At 40.9% G+C, this 22,470-nt stretch overlaps 1 protein-coding gene and 1 long non-coding RNA gene across 30 annotated transcripts in view; one reads left to right on the forward strand and one right to left on the reverse strand.

Moving 5' to 3' along the window:
• The window catches only part of LOC116073341, a 41,335-nt gene extending 29,254 nt beyond the window's left edge, over window positions 1-12,081 (forward strand). The window contains exons 5-6 of the long non-coding RNA XR_004111772.1: window positions 9,921-10,137; window positions 11,970-12,081. This is a non-coding gene — a long non-coding RNA (uncharacterized LOC116073341). The remainder of the gene's footprint in view (window positions 1-9,920; window positions 10,138-11,969) is intronic.
• Cadps (calcium dependent secretion activator) overlaps window positions 1-22,470 on the reverse strand; it is a 470,401-nt gene that overhangs the window by 369,533 nt on the left and 78,398 nt on the right. The gene's annotated exons all lie outside the window — the stretch shown is intronic.

The following is a 22,470-nucleotide window of genomic DNA, read 5'->3' on the forward strand; positions in this document are numbered from 1 at the left end:
TAGGCAACATAAGATTCTTGAATACAACATCTCACAAATGATGACCAGGAGCCTCAGTGAAATTGATTTTGGTAAGAACAGGATAATGTCAGTCATGAGCGATGACAAAGGCACAATTGATTGGCAGCCACTCTGCAGACTGCTGAGTATTTGGAGTTCCACTGAGATCTTGACTGCTTTAATCTAACCACTCCTAGTCAAGGTCCAGAAAGGCAGAGAGATTAAATGGGAACCAAGTTTTAAAGTATTCTGAAATTGAAAACTACTAAAGGTAGAAATGCCGACCCTAATGAAAACAATGGACCTTAGCTAAAAATACTGAGTGGATTGTGGCCACACAACTATGACAAACAGATTTTCCATGCCAATGCAAGATGTAGGAATGGAGAAATTGTGTTGATGTGGGCATGGGTAAGCACTGAGTCCATGACAGTTCTATACTTTTTGCTCAATGTTTCTGTGAACCTAAAACTTAAAGAAAACATGAAGTGCTGGCTGAGAAGGTAACATCTCAGCCAGCAAAGTGCTTGCCATATCCTCTTGAGCTTCATTCCCCAGCACCCACACAAAACATGGGGTATGGTGGAACATGTTCGTAATCACAGCACCAGGGCGGCAGCAAGGAGAATCCCTGGGGCTTTCACGCCAGTCAATTTATCCAAATTGGTAATTTTAGTTCAATGAGGCACTTTGTCTAAAAATCCAAAGGTAGCGAGTAATTGAAAAAGACACAGTGTTGAACATCTTCAAAGGTTTCCTAGAATAGAGAAAATCATCCATAATGCAGCCTAAATACTAATTAATGTTAATTAATGTCTGGATTAAATCAGGATCCTTTTGTTAAAAATGTAAATGAATGTAGCCCTATCACAGACCTGTTTATTTTGAAAGCCTAGGGGAGGGCTCTAGGTATGAATGAGTTTAGAACCCTCTCTCTCTCTTTCTCCCTCCCTCCCTCCCTCCCTCCCTCCCTCCCTTTCTCCCTCCTTTTCTCCCTCCCTCCTTCCCTCCCCCCCCCCCTGTATGCTTAATGAATGCTGCAGGTTGCTCCAACACTGAGCTATGGCCCCAACCCCTAGACACTTTACAAGCATTCTGAGGCACAAAAGCTGGAAATCGGCCTCTCCCATGAGGCAGGATGTACCAGGGAAAGCTGGGACAGTTGATGACTGGAAAGATCTATGAGCTTTCCGTGGAAGCCAGGATCCAAAGCCTCAGGATGCCAGGGGCCACACCACTCCACTTTGCCTCTTAAAGACTGCCTAATAAAATCATATTTCTCTGATTTTGTAAAGAAACAGATCAGGGCAGACCTTACATGCTCTTCTCTGAAATCTACTCCATTGATTCCTGTAACCATGACCTGGCTAAGAGCCCTGGGAAGGTTTTCTAATAGCTAATATCATTTTCTCATCATTTTTCCCTAATGCTTCTCCTCCTCCCAGCACTCAACTGCCTTGTATTCTGCTCTGAGAGTCAGGTTTTGATACTAAGAGAGAGACATAATTCTTTAGCACTGGCTAGAAAGATCTGGAGAGGGGAGGGGATTTTCAAAGGTGAGAGACAGAAAAATGCAAGAGGGAAAACCTGAACTTCACATATTTAGCAAGCTCTGCATATGACAAACTCTTGTGATGTACCCCTAAAATTGAGATTCAAATTTCTGGAGCCAGGGCTGGGGAGATGGTTCAGTGGGTGAGAGCACATGCTGCATAAGCACCAAGATCTGAATTTGGGTCCCTACCTGGGAGAAACATGCAAGCCTGTAACCTTAGACCTTTGGGTGGAAGAGACTGGGTGTTCCTGGAGATTCTCTGGTCAGCCAGTCTAGACCAAATGGAGGGGTCCAGGTTCAGTGAGAGATCAAAGGGAATTAGGACATTTATAACACACACACACACACACACACACACACACACACACACACACACACTTGAGTACAGTTTTACACAAACAAGCAAACAAATAAAAACTTGTGGCACCCAATGTTTTTTTTTACACATCCACATACCCGTTAACCTACTGGTTGAGAATCCATATATAACAAATAGTTTACTCAGCACTAAGAACTCACTGGTTCTTAACAACGCTGAAGAGCTTGTCTTTCAGAGGCTCCACTTTACTCCTTGCTTCTGTTACAAGCTCACATCTAACTTCTCACTTAGTATACCAGGAAGAGGTAAATGTTGTCTAAGATATTCACTGGAGGAACCAAAGTGCACAAAGACTTCTTGGGTTGGATCTCTAAAACATGATAACATTCCCTTTGATGAAAGGATATGGAGAGTTTGCTAATGAGAAGGCCAAACCCTGGGCTCCAGGCACAGTGGCCTGAGAGATTGCCTTTACACTCTACTCACTAGAACTAGAATTCTGAGTATAATCTAGGCTAGCAGTTCTTAACATGAGGGTCTAACAGCCCTTTCTCAGGGGTCAAATGTCATATATTCTGCATATGAGATGTTTACATTGTGATTCATAGCAGTAGCAAACTTATACTTATGAAGTAGCAATGAAATAATTTTATGGTTGGGGGTCGCCTCAACACAAGGAACTATATTAAAGGATCACAGCATAAGGAAGGTTGAGAACCACTGACCTAGCCACTAACAGCATCTTCTATTTCTTCTTAATAGTCCTGTCTTTCCAGAATGAAAGTGACCTAAGTAAACAGTCTTGAGACATGGAGGGCACTCAGCAGCCTGTGCTCTGGCCAGTACTAGTTTCCAACTTAACTGGAAAGTGAACCCTTTCTCCACCCCAAGAACCTTTTCTTTCCTCTTGCAGGTCCAAGTTTTAGAAGTTGACATTTCAGTAAAATTCTGTTTATCAAGTGGTGATCAGCGAAGAGTAATCCTTCTTTTATCAATCATACACTAAGCAGACCTTGATCTGAGCTTCAGATCAGCACAGCTTCTACAGCCAATAACAGAACTCCAGGCCATTGCTTTAGAAGAGGCAATGTGCAAATGTCAACCTTCACTCTAGGGCTAAACAATGTGCTACCTTGATCCCAGCTCAGTACCTAGAGAATCTACTAAGCCATCATTCCCATTCACCATTTGAGGGAGCAAAGTTCAGAATACAGGGAAGGCTTCCTGTTGAAGTGTGAGAATAGAAGCGTTCACTGCTGAAGAAGGTTTACATGAAGCATGGTGCTACCACACAGTGGAGTACTATAAAGTCACGTAGAGAAGTGCAGAATATCTGTAAGTGCAAACATGGGAGTGACCTATGCGAGATACCGTTAACTGTAAAAAGATGACGTGGGTAAGGAGTGGATGCTACTGTGCCTTTATCTAAGAGAGAGAAACACATACACTTTAAAATACACAGAAACCCAAAATTTAAAAGTAATATGATCTGTGGACTATAATCTTTGAACACAACTTTACATAAAAATGAACCAAGCGTGTTGGCACATGTCCTTAATCTTAGCACTTGGGAGGGAACAGCAGGTAGATGGCTATGAATTTCAGGCCAGCCTAGATTACATAGTGAGTTTCAGGACAGCCAGTGTTACAGAGTAAGACCCCATCTCAAAAGCAAAACAAAATGGAAGAACAACAACCAAACCAAACAAAATAAATCAAAACAAAACAAAACCCAGTATTCTTTGTGCAGTATGCAACAGGTTGCATGAAATTTAGATAACAGATTTCCCTCAGCAGAAATTAATGGAGCTATCCAGAATTTTCCTAAGTGGATTCAGGTACCAGGTAGGAGAGGCTCCCAGCAGTCATAGAAAGTCTAAGACTTAAACAGCTAATGGCTACTCAGGATTCAATAGAATACATACTGCAATATTACCTCCAAGAAAAGAAAACAAAACTGATCATTTTGAAAGGAGGTGAAGCAACTGACTTGGTAGCTTGGTTATATAAATAAAAGAGAAGCAGTGAGCATATTTTATATGAGTGACTTTCCCTATAAATACTTGAGAAAAATCTTTATCTTTTTAAGTTTCTTCCAGCTAACCCACACGGAAGGGAGAGTAGACATCCAGCCATGTGTAATGTCTATCAAAATACTGAATGCAGGCAACTCCAGTGGTTATTAATGTCTTTCAAGACTGAAAAGGCATAACTATCAATGACTAGTGTAGCATAGAGCTGCCTCTGGGATGATCCCCTTAAGAATCATGTCCAGGTGTGGTGATCTCTGACACCCAACATAAATTTCTAGGGAATGAGACAGTCACAATAGATAATGCCAAGGTAGCAAAAGCAAGCAACACCAGACTGGGAAATACTTCTAATCAATGACAGAAGCATCAACATTGTAAACATCCTAGAGCAAGCAAAAAACGAGAGGAAGCTGAGCCAAAACCAAGCCCGGGGTTCCATTCCAGTATTACACAAACAATGTGTGGCAGACCATGCCTATATATCTCAGAACTCAAAGAGAGGCAGGAAGATCAGATGTCCAAGGTCATCCTCAGTTACACAGCGATTTTGAGGCTAACCTGAGCTATATGTGACTCTACTCTAGCCGCTTAAATTCAGAGAGCCATGTCAATATGTCATAATGCATATACCTTGTTTGAAAAGTAAGTTTTTAGTTTTAGTGAATCAATCAGAAAAATCTCGGTGGGAAATTGAATATATGATACTAAGAAGCCACTAAACTTCAGATGCAAAAACGGTATCCTGAGCTGTGTCTGAAAAACACGTTCTTCTATTCTGGAAACTCTATGAGGGTTGGCAAGATTGCTCAGTGGGTAAAGACACTTGCTAATGCATGATGGCATACACTTGATTCCCGGGCTCCACGATGTGGAATGAGGGAACTGTTGTCCTCTAACCTACTATATGCATGCTCTGGCATGTTTGTGTGTGCAACACATACACAGTCACACATGCACACACCTGCACATGATGAATAAGTAAGTAAATGGAAGCATTTAAAATGCTTATGGATGTAATTATGCTATTTCTGAGATTTAATTATGTAGAGAGGGGCCCAGAAGGTATGTTGAGACAGTCAAGGAACAAGATGAGCACTCCCAGGCTGGCTAGTGGACACATACAGCTCTTTCCTTAACTCAGAAGCAGGGTTTTTGTTGTTTTGTTTTGTTTTTTTTCTTTCAAGGAATTGTGTTAGCTGACTCAAGGAGTTAAGTCTGGGAAGAGTAGTGACCAGGTTTAATGGTAGCAAATGAATGTCCCCACTGCATTACTCTGAACCCAGTCTCTTAACAACATACATTTAATTTGCATGCAACTGATGCAATTTGGGAACTGCTTTTTGAATGCTATATGCCCTGAGTCTTACATTTGTGTCCATCATTTTTTATTGAAAACATTTTTATAAAATATATTTGTCATGTTTCTCTCCTCCCTCAATTTCTCCCAGATGCTTGGCACCTCCTTGCCCACAGGATTTTCTGTTTTTTGTCTTATCCATCATTCTCTCTCTCTCTCTTTCTCTTTGTCTGTCTGTCTGTCTGTCTGTCTCTCTCTCTCTTTATCTCTCTCTGTCTCTGTCTGTCTGTCTGCCTGTCTCTCTCTCTTTCCCTCTATTTCTCTCTCTCTCTGTATGTCTGTCTGTCTCTTTCTCTCTCTTTTTCTCCCTCTTTCTCTCTCTGTCTCTGTCTGTCTGTCTGTGTCTCTTTCTCTCTCTCTCTCTCTCTGTCTCTGATCTCCCTCCCCCTCTCCCTTCCTCCCTCCCTACCCCTGAGTGTGTATGTCTATATGTCTGGGTATCTATATGTGTACATATCCACACATAAACATGTACATGCACATGCAGGCTGGAGGTTAATCTGAGGAGCCATCCTCAGGAATGGCAGCCTCTTCTTCTGAAGTAGGGTGTCTTTCTGACATGATATTTGTCAAACAGACTATACTGGCAGAACCCTGGGACTCATCCATCCTGTTTCTGCTTCCCTGGCTCTGAGTTAGAAGCAGGCACCATCATGCCTATTGTTTGAATGTAGGCTCTAGGGATCAAATTCCGATCTTGATGTTACAAGGCAAATACATTATTACTTGAAGCCAGACACTGAGACCTGGAATGATTGTGTTATTGTTGATGATCCAAAGTAGCTTTCGTATCAAATCATGGAATTAACCCAGTTCACAACATATCTCTGCTCATTAAATATTCATCAGTCTCCTTCAACAGCCCTCCTCACAGAGGTTGGTTAAAAGTAAGCTAAATTCAAAGAAATAAGCATTTCCACTCTTATCATCAAACACACTCTGGGGTTATCAGGATGACAGCCCGTCCATTGCATAATCAGGGGAGAAAATGTCTGATGTATCTGAACCACATCTTATACAGTCCAAATCTTTAGACATCAGTTTACAATGGCTTGAAGCTCTGGTTTCCAAGTCTGAGAGATGTGTCAGTTATAAAGTATTTGCTGTGCAAGCATGAGAATCTGAGTCCCCAGGCTAGCATGTTGGGCCACTGGAAGTACAGATAGGGAGAAGAGGATTTGGACCTGAGCCTCTTTGATTAGGCTATACTTACATCACAGTAAATGAGCTAATAAGTTCAGCTAAATGGGTAGTTCATTGTGGGGATACTTAGGAAGTCATTGACTCAGGGGAACCTGCTCAGATTCCCAATGTCTACTTAAATAAGATCTTTGCCTCTCACCCATGTATTTTCAGGACCTATTACAATAACCTAGGGACCTACACAGTCACATTTTAAGATTCAGGAAAACATTGCGTATGTAGTCAGTGTTTTAGCTTCAGTGACATGGCTTATTGCTGAATGCTTTCTGTAGACAGTGTGTTTCCTAAAAGACAACATGGCTCATGTCTTTCAATGAGATGGTGTCTTTGAATAGCCTGTTGTTTTGTAGCTCATTGTGTGCTGAATCAGAGAGCTAATGAACACAGGCAAAAATAAATTCCCCCTTATGAATAGAAAGCAGGATTTTACTTGAGTATTTTTCCAAGAGGGCTTTAAAAATAAACTCCAGTAAACTTCAAATACAAAACCTAGTAGCTTAGGGCACGCTTCAGGAGCCTGAAGGAAGACCATACATAGGAAGCAGAGTTTGGGATCTAATGCGACTATGACTGCTGTGATAGTGGAGATTTGTCAGGAAATCTTCTGGCTTCTGCTGAGAGACAGTGGTGGGAAAAAGCAGAGGTCTGTGTTAGAGGTATCTAGTTCTCAATCACATCTTTGCAGATCCCACTCAGCTGATACTTAGAATGTAAAGCCATCTTCTAGGAAGAATGGCATCTGTGCTCATGGTTGCTATGAGAATGAGATCACATGTGTAAATGCCGATAGCAAACTGCACTCATGTAACTCAAGCTCCCATCATGACTATCATGGAGATAGCTATGGTCAGCAGCAGCACCATGTAGTCTTTGGGAAAGAGCCTGACCCTTTGATGTGAGAGCATTAGAGGCTGAGCTTCAGCATTCTTGCTGGGCCTCTGGCATGCCAGATGCATTTGCTGTGTAACTTGGCCCTCATTTTCTCTTAGTGGAAAATGAGTTCCATAAAGTCGGCTAAAAGATTTCCCTGAGTGGCAAGCCCAGCAAAATTGGATGCACTTATCTCTACGACTTTGGAAAGAGAGCTGAGTCCATAAAGCCGAAGCATCAGAAGCTGTGCACATAGCCATCTTCCAACCACTGCTGCTGCTGAAGCTCTAGTGTCATTGGGCATTGAACTAGGATTGATGCCAAGTGTTCCATACAAATTATCTTAAGGTGTCTCTTGACAACCCCGAGAAACAGTAATGGCTGTCATGAGTGAGGACACCAAGATTTAGGGAGACAGGATATTTTCCTCAAAGTTACACACCCAAAAAGACTATCTCTGAGTTGCAATCTAAAGCCAGTTTCTTTTCAAACCAGCTTATGTTAACAACTACATAGAAGAAACACTCCAAATCCATCACTGATAATGGATAAATAAACTAGAGAAAATGGAGTACTGTGGAAAGAAAAGTCAACTACTCATTTGGACAACAAACTAGATAAATATCAAACACTTTGTGCCAAAAAAGAAAAATAAAGATTCTAGATCCAGAAAACTAAATCCATCACGTTATACTATCACATAAAATTTTATAGAAGATAAAACTAGTAACACAATAGTTGTTAAATCTGGTGATTGTCAAAAAAATCCCCTACTATATTGTACCAGACATGTATTTGATATTGGAAGCCTATATTTTCCTTTAAATATATGAATATATATTTTCTTTGATCTGTATATGTACAATTCCCACTCTGGCTGCTATTTCCATATATATATATATATATATATATATATATATATATATATATATATGAATATAATATTTTGGACAAGTTAATTTCTCCCATAGGTTGTATGTTTTTAAACAGATTTATCATTGGTTGACAATGAAGAAGAAGTTTTACAAATATCCTAGGTGGTGAGGATAAACAGAGCCCCTCCTTACTGCCTTCCCTTCCAGAGAAGCCCTAGTAGAGGTTTGGTAATAATTTAGCTTCTGTGACTAGAGCTTTGGATAAAGCAGCCAGAGTCCATGTTTGCAGGGCATCAGATCTTATAAACTTCCCTTGTGGATACAGCATACAAGGCCTTTGCAGAAAAGATCAAAAATTTGCATCAAAAGGCTGAAAAATCTTGTAAAACACTTGAGTATTCCACCTTGGGAATTTATCATGAAGAAAGTGTTATCATTTTTTCCTATAATACTCAGAGTTGTTTACAATAAAATACCGAACAATTGCTATTCAAGTAGATTCATTTTAAAATCACCATACAAAGGAATACTACTTTTGCCATTAGAAAGGATTTTGAACATTATGAAAGGATCCAGGAAAATGTTAAGGACTTTGTAAAAGAATGCCATAGATTTTTGTAAATCACACACACACACACACACACACACACACACACACACACACACAATCAGAAGTCCACACAATTGCTAAGCATCCATCAGTATCTCAGAGAGTCCACTGTGGGTAATAAACCTTATCCTTCTCTTTGTACTTTCTAAGAAGCTATGATGAGTAACTACCACAAACATAAAGGCAAAAACATCTGCCAGTGTTACAAACCTATTTGTTTCCTTGAAGACAACATTTTCTGAGTCTTAAACATCCATGTGTACTTCCTTTAGTATGTAATGAGGACATGAGTATTCCTGAAATGGTGCAGAGATAGAAGAGGTCTGACATGCCACTGATTTAGGTGTTGTGCATAGCATGGACAGTCCAATAGGGACAGAGCATGGACTCACTGTGTTTGGAGAACCAGCTTCAATTCAGGCACCAAGTACAAAGAAGCTCTCCTCTTTCTGTTTTCATCTTTTGTTAATAGTTTAAATTCTCTTATCCATCTGAAAACTGGATGTCATGACCACTCTGTTGTCATTGATCATGGCTCTGGACCCCAAGATGATCATGGAAACATGGTGAAACATCATACATACAAATGAAAGGGGCTAGAGAGTTCAGGTTTGCAGATATTTTGGGAGTATAATTAAGACACTTTCAATAAAGTTATTATGTTTTTGTCATAGTCCTGACAAACTTACTATGTGTCATGTTTTCTATATTGGCTCCCCATAAATAAAACATACAACAAAGTGTATTCATTAGTATTCTTTGTGCAAGATTGAAGTTCCCTAAAGATTTGGGTATCCTCTGTATAGATGGGTGCACACAGGAGCAAATGAGAGCTGATGAGAGTAAAGATAATTCCAGGGCCAATGAGATAAGACTGGATGAATATAGAGTTCCATAAGCAGATTCTATTTTCCCACTAAATGAATATTCCACAGCAGCAGAGTCCAGTGGGACATTCTGCAGGAATAAACACGCTCTCCAACTGTACTCTCCAAGATGATGAACAAGCACAACAGGTGGCTGCTAAGCACTCAGCAGCATGTGATTAGTGAGCAGGAAGAACTGACTTTTTCTGTTATTTTGCTTCAATCTGAACAGCTACATGTCGGGGCTTCAGATCCAGCATTGGGTGGCTCAGCTGACAAGTCATGGTGCATGACCTGGCATCATCAGCATGATCTGGGCACTGGAGACACAGGATTCGTAGTCCTTTTGGTACCCACTGAAGAACAGCCTTCATTTTCAGGAGATCTCTGCATGATCCCAGAGAAGACAGACAATCAGACAGAGAGTGGGCAAGAGGCAGTAGTGCAAGGTAGGCCAAAGAACTTGGGTGAGTATTTTCTAGCTGGATTCCTTTCATTAAATATCCTTTCAACGTGTGTGCATGTGTGTGCGTGTGTGTGTGTGCGTGTGTGTGCATGTGTGTGTGCACGCGTGTGTGTGTGCGCGTGTGTGTGTGTGTGCATGTGTGTGTGCATGCGCCTGTGTGTATGTGTGTGTGTGTGTGCGTGTGAATTTGCGTGTGTGAGTACATGTGTGTGTGCGCGTGTGTGCACGTGCATGCGTGTGTGTGTGTGTGTGTGTGTGTGTGTGTGTGTGTGTGTGTACCTGGGCATGCATTTCACAATCACCCAAGAAATAGCTGATTTTGCTGGTGTTACTAAGGCTTATTAAGGCTGTTACTGTGAAGGTGCAGTATATACAACAGGCTATCTCATGAGGCATCTTTATTCATTGTTCAGAATCTCCTTAACTTGGAATGTGGCCATCCTGAAGTCACAGATTGCTGCAAAAATGCCTATATCAAATAACAGACATTCTTTCCTGACTCGCCCTGACCCTAGCAACAGTGAGCTTGTTTGTCCTCACCTGAGTAGAGAGTCACTTATATACAGAGAATGTTAATGGATATGTTTGTAGATTTATACCTTCCTGAGGAGAAATGTAAAAACTTTAAGTCATCTTGAGAATGGCATATGTATGTGTGTGTGTATGTGCATGTACATGTATGTATTTGTATATCTCTGTACATGTGCATGTATGTATATGTGCATACAGATGTATGTTTGATGAATCTCTTCCTTAAAGTCATCATGATAAAATGCACAGTGTAGAAATTTCTTGAAGAGCAAGAATTCCTCTAATATCCAGTTTGTTGTATGGACTACCAAACTTTTCCAGGTGTCCTGGAAACCTGAATCCAGGACAGGAGTAAACACCCTAACTTAAGTCTTTCTTTCTTCAATCTCCTGAAACTAGCCAACAAAAGAAATCTGTTAAAATCTACTAAGGTGAATTGATTCCCAGCCTAGATATGGCTAATTTAACACAAAAAGCTTAAGGGAATCAAGATTTAAACAAACAAACTAACAAACTAACAAACTTGGGCTCTGTGATTGGTGGTGTTCCCACTTTTGTTCTTAGCTGCTCTGCCCATGTGAGTCACACATAGCCTCGAGTTTCCCCTATACAGAATGATGAGAATGACCATCCAATCAGGAGAGGGTGTTATGGAGTGAAGAAGATGACCATTTTAGTAGGACAGTGCTGTGTTCATGAAACAAGCTGAGACTGGAAGCTCACATTCACTGTTGCATGGTGAGGTGCTGTTTTAAGCAAGTTTTAAGCTTGATGACTCTTATGGAACACATGGTATGTACAGTTCCTGCTCTGACTGCTATTTTACAGATCAGGTAAGCAAAAAGCTCATGCAATAGTGACCTGTAGAAAAACTATGAAGCTTGGAGGAAAGCATTATTTGAACCCAGGGAGCCCAACCCCAAAGACCACATGTGAAGTACTTTGCTGTGGGATGCTTGTATAATCTCAGCATCTAACAAGTAATCAATGATAACTACTGGCATGGTTGTTATACTTCTGTCCAATGTCCAGCAAGATGACTCAGTGTGTGAAGGCACTTGCTGCTGTACTTAAGGACCTGAGTTCTATCTTTGGGTACACACTCAAGAAGAAGAAAACAGACTACTTCGAGTTGTCCTCTCACCTGTGCATGCACGAGGTGGCATTTACACATACAAATACCCACACATACATGGATACATACAATAACCAATTGTAAAAAGAAACCCACTAGAGCAGAAATCATTGCAAATGTCTCTCATTCCATCACTCTCCCTTCCCCAGGGGAGAGAAGATGCTGCCAATCCTATTTTATGGACAACAAAATCTTTGACTCACATTTATAAGACAGGGCAAAGCAGCATGGAGGCAAGAGACCTTTCCGCTGAGTAATCTGGACAGGTAAGAGCTTTCTTAAATTTCCTAATTTCTCTTGCACGCCTGTTTACAAAATGCATGTAGTGGTGATCCCATGGCAGGCTGTCTTGTGGAGCACTGTCTCCTTGCTGGAGACTCACAGCCTCTCAGACTCTATAGACTGATGAGTCAGGCTCCCACTCACTCCCAAGGCACTTGAACTTGGGTTTAAGGGAAAACTGTGACATACTTATGGATTTCTATATAATAACACACCTTTCACTCAGAACCTTGACTTCTGTCCTGTCATGGCCTCTTTCCAGACACCCGCTATGCCTGCTATTAATAATCTCATTAGGATATGCCTTTGGTAAGTCCCATGAGCTGAGGCTATTAATTCTTCTTTGTTCCTCTTTTTTGCTTATATTATAGCCTGTGGTCACTCACCGCACACCAAGTCAACAAATATATGTATTTACTCCTTCAGTTAGCTGTACTCCTCAGATCTCCCTTCCTGTTTTCCAAGACTTGTAATTTTAGAGTCTTTCCTACTTCATTAATTTGTTCTTTCACCTTTTCAGGTTCTTCTTTGTAATGGGCTATTTTCCTCCTGCCCCCAAGTTCCCCAGAATAATGACTCAAACTCAAAATATATTTACAAATACCTAGACCATTTAGCTAGGCTTGTTCCCTGACTAGCTAATAATTTAAAATAGCCCATTTATACTGATCTACATTCTGCCACATGGCTGGATACCTCTGCTCAGATACCAAGCACCTGTTCTCCTCAGATCTTTCCCAGAGACTCCTCCCATGCCTGACGCTATCCCAGAGTTCTTTGTGCCTGCTGATGTCCTTCCTTCTCCCACCTTCTATTTACTCTGTGCTATAGGCTATGTGCTTTTAATTGACAGGTGATGCATCCATAAAATGCATAAGATAGTCTCTCTACAATTCTTCATAGTTTATCATCCATTCACTCAATAATGGTTTATTTATTGTCTATGAAGTATCAAATGTTGGAACACCAAGATAATAAAACATATTCTTGCCCATATTGAATTTTTAATGTACTGGGGAAGACGGAAATGGAACAAGGATTTTAATAGAAGATTAGACTAGGTCTTGTGGGATGTGGAGGGACTCTTGGTCAATGCTGGGTGGTAGGGAAAGGAAATGAAAGAGGAGCTGGCTTCTCAAGGAAGAATGGAAGAAGATCAAGTGCAGATGGAAAAGTGTTACATAGTTAAATCTTAGCTCAATGTGAGGCAAGACCAGCATGAAGATCACAGCCTGAGTCATGGGCTGACAATCCTGAACCTGGCCTTGTACACAGTGGGAGCTACAGATGGTAATATGTCGGAGAATGGATTCTTTGGAGTAGGGGTTGAGTACTTTGCATGTTTAAGAAGCAGCCTGAATTTACTAGGCAGCTGTCTTTACTAGGACAAGACAAAGAATGATGAAAGTCATGAAAGAGTGACATAAGAAGACAAAAGGTATGTTAAATGACCTTTAAAGACATACACAGATATAAATATAGATATAGAGAAAGATATAGATGTAGATAACTTTACACAGAGACTCTTGCCCTGGGCATAATGACAATTCTATTTTATATTGGCATCGTTTGCTTAAACTGAAGCAATGATTTCCCTGTGATTGGAAACAATTTCAGATTCAACTTAAATGACTTTCATGAATATTTCATAGCCATTCTGCATCAGCATATTTTTGATAAGCAAGACTACTTAATAAGCCTATGTGCTTTAATGCTCCAGAAAAACATCTCAAATAAATATAGAAAATGATAGAATTGAAAAATATGTGATAGAAAATCTGTTTAAACGGTTGTTATGAAAATAGTAGTTACTATTGATTTAATATGTAGTGATCAGGTGCTAATTAAGTAGGATTTTCTAATCTTAACTCATTCTTTTTCTCTAAACATTTACATTTTCATTAGTTGCATGACTTTTTGGTGTCTGTAAGAAGGAAACAGAGAAAGGAGGGGGAAGTAGAAGCACCCTGTGGGAACCCACCAACACACAACGGTTCTCCATTCAGCTTGATAGCTTTCCTCAAGGAAAAAGCAGTTTGAGCTCCTACTATTGAGTTCCCCTGAGGAAATAGCCAGGAAATTGCCCTTTGCCAGCACAAGCTGTTGTTATTGTTATTGTTGTTGTTGTTGTTGTTGAGGTAGAGGCAGAGGCGGAGACAGAGGCGGTGGTGGTGGCAGTGGTGGTGGCAGTGGTAGTGGCAGATGGTGCTCACCTCTCTTTGTTTTGTTCCATGTTCCTCTTTTCTGTTGGATTCCATGTACCCATACTTTTCACCTTGTGGTTGTGTCTGATTTCTCTGTGAGAGTCCTTGGCATTTGCACAGCTAATCAATGCTTTCATGTAGAAAATTCACAGAAAACAATGAAGGAGCATATGACTAACATAAAAGTAGACAATAAATAAATAAATAAATAAATAATGCTTAAAAATGCTATTTCACTAATTAAGCACTTTCCTTGGCATCTTGGTTAAAAGAGATTATACCTTTATGGGTACACTCAAAATTCACTTCTATTTTTATTTAAAACATTTTTTCTCTGCGGAATATATTTAGCTCTAAATAAAACAGTATGATAATGTCAGGATACAGACATGTATTTGAAATCACATCAAATCACTGGGTGATGACAGTGGTGATGTCACACAGATGACTGACTGCTTTCTGTGTATGTTACCCCAGGGGGAGCTGTTTAACTTCCCTAGGTCTCAAGCATGGTTATGTGTGAATGTAGGTGATAGGGCCTACTATAGCTATTGGAATAGGGAGGAAAGAGATTATAAAGAGCTTACAATAATGGCTGGAGAGTAGTAGCTTACAAAATATTAGCAGCCATCACCACTGTCATCGCCATTGCCATCACCAACACCATCACCACTGCTATCGCCATCGCCATCGCCATCGCCATCGCCATCACCACTGCCATCACCACCCCACTGGCAATGCCATTGCTGGTTTTTAGGTAGCACTCATTCCTGACTAGGATTTCAGACACTGCTCTACAAAGCTGCCTTTGCAAAGTAGAGATTGGTTCTCTCTGTAGGGTTTCTGGCTATGAACATAAAGGTAACGCTCATGATGGTGGGGCTTGGGCAGGTGTGGAGCAGAGTGTAATAACGTTGGGATTCTCTGAGTTCAGAGCCCCTCAGTGTCACCACCTATTGCATGCTCTTGCAGTCTGGCTCCAACATATTGCCCCATGGAACCCAAGTAACACAGAAAGCCATGAAAGTGGATGTGTGTGCCCACTGTCCCTGTCACTGCCATGTTGTCCAGTGCAGTCAGTCAATACTTAGACATTACTGTCAAGCTTGTGTGTGTCAACAACTCAGATCCTTCACTGTCTCATAATCACCTTGAGGTTATCATAAGAATCCTTGTATGTTTCTCTTTGAAGGCAGCAGTCATTTTGTTTCTTTCTTTCTTCCTTTCCTTTCTCTCTCTCTCTCTCTCTCTCTTTCTTTCTTTCTTTCTTTCTCCATTTCTTTCTTTCTTTTGTTTTTTGCTTTTTGCTTTTTTGTATTTTATACAAAGTCCTTTTTGTTCATTGACAAGGGAATTCACAGTTTAGCTGCATTTGTTAAGCAGGCTTGAAATAGACCACGGGGCAGAGTCAAAGTGAAATAAAACTAGGTTGCTGTGTTTCCTTCAGATACTAACATGGTGAATAACTCTAGACTGTGAGCCTCAGTTTCCTCATCTATAAAGTGGGCATTTTAATGCAAATTCCAATGGCCTAAGGCTTAATTAAAAATATTTTAAAATGTCTATAAAATCTGAGAGCTGAGGTAATCCACACAGTACATACCACTTATGCAAGGAGGTTTAGATAGGCTTAAGGCTCAGATGCAGATAAATTATGCCCTACAACTGCTTTTAATGTTTAGGATCTTGACTAACCCTGAAAGATTAAAAGAGGAGAGGGATAACGCTTGCTTTCTCGGTGCGTGCTGCTGACTATGCAAATGATAGGAGTGGCACTTTTCTCAACAATGCCTCAATGAGGACCTGACTGAGTAAACCACTCCTGTCATGCCCAAGCTGCCAGGTGATGCTGTCCTGCCTGGATGAAGGAGTTCCTACAGTTGAACAGAAGCAGTCCTGCAGCCTTGCCTTCCAAAGTGTACTTACATAGAAGCAGTCTATTCTATTAAAGCAAACAATTAACATCAGCGTGGCTCAGCATGACCAGAGCACAGATGGTCAAGCCTCATCTGTACTGTAACCTAGTGTTACAGGGTGTGGTGTAGCAGGTAGTGAAGTCAGATTGAAACACACACACGTGCACACGGACCCTCCCCCCCACACACAGACACACACAGACACACACACACATACATAGACACACACAGACACAAACGTGCACACACACAATTACAGACACACACACACACACACACACACACACACACACACACCTGTAGTACAGCACCTCCTGAATTTCTTGAGATACTATCTGCACACCATGCCTTCATGAAATCAGCTTGCCTACTAGCTCTGTTCATATAGTACAAACCTGTTGTTTCTCATATTCACTGTCCTTACCAGAGTTACTCCTACTGGTTCTTCCAATCCCTAATCAGCGTTCACTTCCTCTTTGCTGTCTTCTGCTCCCCTTACTGCAAGACTACATCAAGTTCTTTGGCACCAACATCTTACACGTGAAGGAAACAAAGTGAAGGTGCATTTCCCCTGAATGAGTCATTCATTGGCTCATGTGGATGAGACTTTGGCTGATGGGAATGTGATTGAGATTACAGGGACTTAACAGCACCCCTGAAGGCCTGGTGCTGGCTGTATTGAATGAATAGCATTGAATGAATAGGCATGCGTTTCGAGAATACTCTCTAAGCAGATACTTCTAAGGTTAGGTGCTTCACACTTTGAAAAATCAAGACCCTGAAGTCAGTTTTACTATGCCATACTCTTTGCCCTCAAAAGTCTCTTTAAGAGAGTGAGGCCATCCTTCTCTTTCCTATGATTATATATCCAGACAAAGGAAGTATTCATTTCTGTCCCCAACTAGATCATTACCAGTGGTGTCCTTGAAATTCAGAGATCCTATTCCCCAGACTCCCAGTGTTTCTTGGTCATGTGAGAGAGCTAGGCAGCTTTCTTAGAAAAAAGAGAGCCTCAAGCATGGAGAGGGGTTTGTGCCCTCTTAGCACACATCGCAATTCTTCCACAATCAAGAGGACTGAGCTGTGTGACTCCTGTCACTGCTCTGGTTGAGTAATATATTGAGATTGGGAAGATCGTGGGATGGAGACTGAAGCATTATCCTGAAAGTAGCTGAAAACTGTAATAGTTATGAATGGAATCCAACAGCAAGAGATCTTCAGAAAGAACATGTAGTATATCAGTATAAGGCCATGGTTCATAACCTTTGAGTTGCAACCTTGCTCAGGGTCAAATGATCCTCTCACAGGGGTGGACCTAAGACCATAGAAAAACACTGATATTTATGTTACAATTCATAACAGTAGCAAAATTACAGTTAAATGGTAATGAAAATACATTTATGGCTGGGGGGGGTCACCATAACATGAGGAACTGTATTAAAGGTTCACAGCATTAAGAAGGTTGAAAACCACTGGTGTAGGGTCATTTCTGCCTATGGGAATTGGAATGATTATAGGAGTTCTCAGGCAGACATGATTTTGATTATCTCTCACACAGGATATAAAGCTTGACCCAAAGAGATTGCTACAAGCATGTAGTGAATAGAGGGCAGTGTTATTACAAACCCTTCCTTCAAAGATCAGCTCACAGAAGGCTGAGATGCCTGTTCAGTGGTGTAACAGTGGGTTTCTCAATTTCGTAGGCCCTCTGCTTCCTCATGGGCATAAATAGCACTTAGCCCACAAGGTGGATATAAATGTTAACTGAGTTATAACACTACGTAGGTGTGCTCCTAGCCTATAGAAAACACACTAAGTTAAACTAAGCATGAGTAAATATTGTTCCTGCTTCCCCAGTTGCCTTTAGAAGAGCCTTGAATGCTTCAGCCCTGCATCCTTCACCTTCTACCTCTCAGTCCCAACACCTAGCCCCAACCCCCATCCTCCTGTCAGTGAAGCCTCTATTGCTAATTCTATTCTCTGATCATATCCCTCTCTTTTCTGCATCAAGGCTTTGCCCATGTTGGCCCTTCTCTTAGAATTCTGTTCCCTAGCCATTTCCTGAAAAGCCTCCCCTCTCCCCGCTACTGTCTACTTCTTTGAGTTCTAAAGAACTATTGTGATGGTCTCTTCTCTCCTGGCTCCCTGGTTCTGTGTGAAACCCGCTGAAATCAGGACTTAACAATTTGCTTACTTGATGACTAACTATATACAAGAATTCCATGAGGCCAGAGACTGCAATTGCCTAAGACTAAAGCCACAGGAAACACTTTACAAGCACATCTATGAGGCAGCACATTAGTGAACAGATGCACGGGAGGGTCGCTGTTCTTTGAGGAAATGAAATGAATAACCAAGATTCAGAGCCACATTGAGGTTGGATGGACATCTTATTCTGCTACTTCAGCTCCTATAGGAAAGGTCACTGTTGCCAAGGGCAATGACTCTTGGCCTCATGGGACCTAACCTGGAGTGCAGAAGAGTAGCACAAGGGAAAAACTACATTGAAACTATGTTTAAGACCAGTTCTTATCTAAAGGAATGTTTACTTCCACTGTCCTAATTAAGACATTTGAGAAAGTACCTCAACAGAGAGTTTAGCTGCAGAAATAACAATGTGTCCCAAAACATTGTTCCCTGGAGCTCTGAGTTGCCCCTAGAAATAGCTTGGTATTGTTGTTACTTTGCAGATCTATACTGTGTATTTGACCTAAGTGCTTCACTATTGGGCAATGGTACCTCAGATTACAGCATTTCACAGTGACTGCAAGTCTATGCTGTGTTTGTATTCTAAATAGTGAAAGGACAGTTAAAGTGTAAAGAACTAATCTCATCGCTACCCCCAAACCCCACTCTCTCTCTCTCTCTCTCTCTCTCTCTCTGTGTGTGTGTGTGTGTTTTATAATGGAGATGGAATAGACAAAAGCCTCACATTTACTGGAAATTTCCAAAGGGTAGCAGTCTTGGAGTTAAGAATCAGTGTCAAGGAGCTGGAGAGACAGCTTAGCCAGTAGAGCACTTGTCATGCAAGCAGAAGGATGTGCTTTCAATTCCAGAATTCATGTAAAAAAAAAAAAAACCAGGCCTGATGTCCCACTGTTGTAACCCCAGTGCTGGGGGATGGAGACAGGAGGATTCTGAGGAACGGCTGGGCAGCCAATCTGCCCTAACTGATAGGCTCCAGAGCAATGGGAGTATCAGTTCCAAAAAAGGTGAATGATGTTCCTAAGGATGGCACTTGAGATTTTCTCAAGCTTCTACATATGTAGTACATACATGCACTATACCTGCACACAAGTGAATAATACAAGTAAGCACATGTATACACACTGGTCAAAATGAAGCACTATCAAGTACATAGAGGCCCAAGGATTGAAATACAGATATAAATCAGAGCAGGACTTCACTGCCTCAGTACTATGGACATTCTGTGCTGGTGGCTATCCTGAACATAGAAGATATGGAGGAAAGACATCAAAATTGCCCCTGTTGGGAGTCACTTTTGTAAAGAATGATCATTTCTTAGGTGTTTTCTTTGGTGTCAGACATTCTAAATGGGACGACTCATTTATTCTACAAAAGCAACCTACGGGGGTTCTTTCCTAAGAATGAAACTGAGACTGGGTGATTCAGCAACTGCCTCACGACACAGTCAGAAAGCAAGCATGATTCAATCTGAGCCTGACTGGTTTCTAAACCTTACCTTAACACTACACTGGTACGGGGAGGAATCTTTTTTAGGCTACATGCTACAGGCCCTTTGTTGGAGGATTCAGTCTGTTTTCCCATCTTCTTCCACGGGTGCTTATCAGCAACCATGACACGTCTAGCAACTGCTTTTACTTACAGGATTCTAATGGTGCCTCCCCTAGGTTTGCTTTCCAGCTTCCTCCACTTCAGTGTTCAGAGATGTGGACATCCCTGCCTACTGCTTTTACGTTGGGCTCAGCCAATGAGAAGCACCTTGACTTCAGAAGGTGACTGACTCTGCTTCCCCTCAGCCCAGGCTTGGCTGTCTGACACGTATCTGTCTACGTTCGAAGTCCTGTGTGGCTTCTTCCCCTTCTCAGCCTCTCCCTTGCTACCTGTTCCTTGTCTCTCCAAGCAAAGGGGTCACAGGTTCCCTGCTATTCAGAGCCCCAGGGGGGCCACACTATCCTTGATAGCTGTCCTCCACCCCATTTTTAAAAAAGTAGTCCCTTCATAAAGGCATGAGCTGGCTGTTTTGTGTCAGGTACAAAAGAGTGAAGGGATCTGATGGAGGGAGAGTCTGACCCCTACCTTAAACAGTTCTTGACATCACTGGGCGACAAGCGTTGCAGATCAAACAGCTCAAGTAAGTTCACTGTGCACAATGAATGTGGGCAAATGCCTACACTGGAAATGGAGCAGAAGTAGGAAAGGTAGCAGTGTATCAAACATATAAATGTCTGATCGGAGGCACTTCACTCAGTCCTCCCAATGCCCCTGTGGGGTGCATCCCACTGGTGCCACTCAGAATCACAGGAACAATATCAGAGAGACAAGGAAGCCTATGGAAAGCCATGCAACTAGTCACTCTCTGTACCTATTACTGGGTTTAGAGATCAATGTAGAACTGAACTTAACTAGTATTAACCTCAAGTGACACCAAAGAGAATTTATCCACTACTTTTTTTAGTTTGTTAGTAATTTTGACCAAATACAACAATAAAAAAGGAAAAGAAAACTGCATTAGAGAGAATCATTTCTAGCATGAAAGATACTGCTTCTGACACTAATGAAGCTGGTTCTGAGATTGTCTTTCCTTACATCAGGAACTCACAATTCTGTTGAATATGCTGCTGGAATAAGAATTTCCTCCCTACATCCAGTCTTACTAGAAAGCAAAGGCTACCATACAGGAAGTTACTGCCAGCTTGGCAGGAAGCTGCCAGGGAAGCTGTCTGCTAGAGCTTCTCTGTTCTGGGAACTCTACTGAATAGAGTACATGGCACACCTGGCACCTTATTTTGATAGGAAATAAGGCATTTGAATCTCGGGTATTGATCCTATCATTTGGATGCTACCAATGTCTTGATTACAATGTTTGATCAGATTTAAGTCAACACTGCAGATTCTATATCAGGGCATTTTCCCCATTGGGTAAATGTCATTCAGCAATTTATATTCTTTAATTTAGTTTCTATCTGGTACAATTAAATGATTTCTAATCACTGCATTTTGATTTTATCATTCCTCTCCATAGGAGTAGGCTCAGTTCTTTTGAAATGAAAAAGAGAAACTTTTCTCTATCAACAAAATAATGAAAGAAAATATGTCACACACATATATTTACATATATACATATATATGTGAACATATATATGTATATATGCATATATATAAATATATATGTGTGTATATATATATATATATATATAGAGAGAGAGAGAGAGAGAGAGAGAGAGAGAGAGCGAGCGAGAGAGAGAGAGCAATATTTTCAGACATAAAGAATTATGCAATTGGACCTGTGAAATGTCTCAGCATTTATCTAAAGTCACGTGTCGCTATGCCTGACAACCAGAGTTGAATCCCTGGAACCCACATAATAGAAGGACAGAACAACTTATTCCCCTAAGTTGTCCTCTGACTCCACATGTGCACTATAGCAAGTACACATAAATACTCACATAAGTATAAAAAACAAGGAATAAGATGATGTTATTTTCAGGATAATGAGTACAACTGGAGACCATCACATAAGTAAGTTAAGCCAGGCTCACAAAGATGAACATTGCAGGTTTTCTTTTATTTTCAGTCCTAGGTTCCATATGAGACATAAAATCATGTATGTACAGATGTCAGAAATGTAGAAGCAAGAGTATAGTGGAGCAAAGAGGAATGACAAGAGCACAGAGGGACAAGCGAGTGAGGGGAACAGGCTTGATATACATTATATACTTGCATGAAGATGGTTCAAGGTGACCTAGTATAATACAATAAAAATACAAATGAATAAAAATGAAAAGAAATACTTTAATAATATTTGATTTACCAATTAGATTTGATGTATGGTGATTTTAGAGACTGTACTTATACCACAATAAATTTTTTTCACTAGCCTCTATAAAGTTCAAAGGGTTTCATATTCTTGAGTCCATATCTTCACATGAGATTTTTGTCCAGAAGGTGTTATATGTGTTATTCCTAACAGTGTTTTAGACTACATCAATGTCTTTTTTTGTTGTTTTGTTTTGTTTTTGTTTTTTTTTTTTTTGAGACAGGGT

The sequence above is a fragment of the Mastomys coucha genome, unplaced genomic scaffold (assembly GCF_008632895.1).
Source record: "Mastomys coucha isolate ucsf_1 unplaced genomic scaffold, UCSF_Mcou_1 pScaffold10, whole genome shotgun sequence".
NCBI classification, from domain to species: Eukaryota; Metazoa; Chordata; class Mammalia; order Rodentia; family Muridae; genus Mastomys; species Mastomys coucha.